At 44.2% G+C, this 2,280-nt stretch overlaps 1 protein-coding gene across 1 annotated transcript in view; it reads left to right on the forward strand.

Annotated features, from left to right (window-relative positions):
- GOLGB1 (golgin B1) overlaps positions 1–2,280 on the forward strand; it is a gene marked incomplete at its 5' end in the record, with an annotated part of 115,439 nt that overhangs the window by 111,035 nt on the left and 2,124 nt on the right. The window lies entirely within an intron of this gene.

The following is a 2,280-nucleotide window of genomic DNA, read 5'->3' on the forward strand; positions in this document are numbered from 1 at the left end:
TCACCCTGATCATTTTTTACCATACATGATAAAAAATATGTGCCCATGCACATTTTGACGGCAAGACTTTGGACCTCATTTCTTTCAGCACTGACATTAGTTTAGGGTCATGTGGTCATCCAACAGAAGTGCACTTTTGGGGCCTCGGAGGCCCTTACTTTCCAAAGCAGTTGTTCTTGGAGTGTAATAATAGCTACCATTCACTAAAAGTTTATTTCACATCCACTGCCTCATGTGTTTATTGTTGGGATAAAATAAGATCTAGTCCTTAGCTCATTTTATGCCATGTGAAATAAGCTATGAAAGATATTTTATCCAAACAACCACCTCAGGAGATAGATGATAGGTTCTTTGTTGTTGTTGTTACTCTTAAGTGCTGTCAAGTAGATTCTGATTCGTAGTGACTCTGTAGAGGATTTCCAGAGAGGGGCTGGTGGATTTGACCACTGACCTTGCCGTTAGCAGCCCAGTGCTTTTTCTATAGCACCATACCAGAACTCCTATGTTCTTTGTTGTTGTTATGTGCTGTAGAGTAAGTTCCATATTGGGTTTCTGAGGAGTGGCTGGTGAGCTTGAGCCACTGACCTTACAGTTCAAATTGACCTTGAAGTCAAGTATTTATCCAATGGCATTACCCCAGGACTCCTTTAGAAGGCCAAATAAATAGCAACCCTATTCTCTGACCTTGGTGTGCTCTACTGAGGCATGGGCGCTGTAGGGGCACAACTCAGTCTTCATCATCATCATCTCTGCTGAGCATGCTCAGGACTGTGCACCCCTGGCTGTTGCTGCTGCTACTTGCTATGGAATCATTTAGACCCCTCATGTGTAATTAATTTTTGAGACTACGTAGAGGGGGATAAATCGTGAGTCTGTGGACAAGCCACATTAATGGACAGTTCGCCCCTCCATACTTCCCTTTCGGCCTTGATGCAGAGTGGACATTAGGAAAGCTAATCCAGGACTGCCTGCCTAGGGCTGGCCCTAACAGTTTAACGTTAGCACCTCACGTGCTCTCTCTAGTATGTGCAGAACTCGGTAAGTAGCCTTACCACTTAAAGGCAGCCAATACTGTTTGTCACACCAACACCTACAAGCATCTCATCCTCAGGCTAGCTAACAGAAGTTGACACACTACTTAACCCAATTCACAATTTAAAAAAAGAAAATTTTAAAGGTTGACAGACTTGTCCATATATAGTGAAACATGTGAGGGTCATAGCTCAGTGGCGACTGACTGGTTTGTTCAGACCTCACAACGTTTCTGCCTTTAACAGAATGCAGTCTTACCACTTACTGTCTCTCTTTATCAGTGGAAAATAGTTGAGCTTCCTTCGCTGACAAGTTTCTGCTCTCTAAGTTTTACTGTAGACAGAGATGGTGCTGGGCCAGCTCTAGGCTTCCCCTAAGGGGGTAAATGCAGATTAGAAATTCAAATTTTCATGAACTGTAGACCTCCTGGTGTGGCGCTGCAAAGTAAGTGCAAAGTCAGTGGTTCAAGCTCACCAGCTGCTTCTTGGAAACCCCATACAGGGTTGCTATGGGTCAAAATCCACTCGACAGCACTTAACAACAAAAACGACCTCCTAAGGAGCATTGGTAATGTAGTCCTTACAAGCTGTGCTGTCAGCAATTCGAAACTACCAGCTGTTCTGCATGAGAAAGATGAGGTTGTCTGCTCCCATAAAGATTTACAGCCTTGTAAACCAGGGTTGCTAGGAGTTAGAACCAACTCCACAGCACATCACCACCACCATCATAAACCTTCTAGGGAATCCTGGTGTGCCGCTGTAGGATAAGTTCAGGACCACAAGGTTGGCGGTTCAAACTCGCCAGATGCTCCTTGGAAACCCTATACTGGGCTTCTTATAAGTTGGAACTGATTTGATAGCAGTTAACATCAGCAATATAGACTTTGTGGACTTCTGGTGTGGCACTGTAGGATAAGCACTGGGCTGCTAATCATGTGATCAACATTCAAAGCCACCAGGCCCTCCTTGGGAGCGCTAGTAGAGCGCTATGAGTACGTCGCTATGAGTCAGGACCAATTTGATGGCATGTAACACTAACAATAGCAGCATAGACTTTCTGTAACCTTGGAGGGTAGATGAACCCCTGATACAGTTGTCCTCAGATAGTCTTAAGCCTTTAACCAGAAATATCATCAGGACGTCTTCCTAAATCCAAATAGTTGTTTGTGTAACTAGTACAAAAGCTCTGCCTTGAGCCTTACCCTATGCTCTTTTAAGAACTGTCTATAGGAGCTCTGGTAGCGTAGTG

Source organism: Chrysochloris asiatica, unplaced genomic scaffold, assembly GCF_000296735.1.
Source record: "Chrysochloris asiatica unplaced genomic scaffold, ChrAsi1.0 scaffold00061, whole genome shotgun sequence".
NCBI classification, from domain to species: Eukaryota; Metazoa; Chordata; class Mammalia; order Afrosoricida; family Chrysochloridae; genus Chrysochloris; species Chrysochloris asiatica.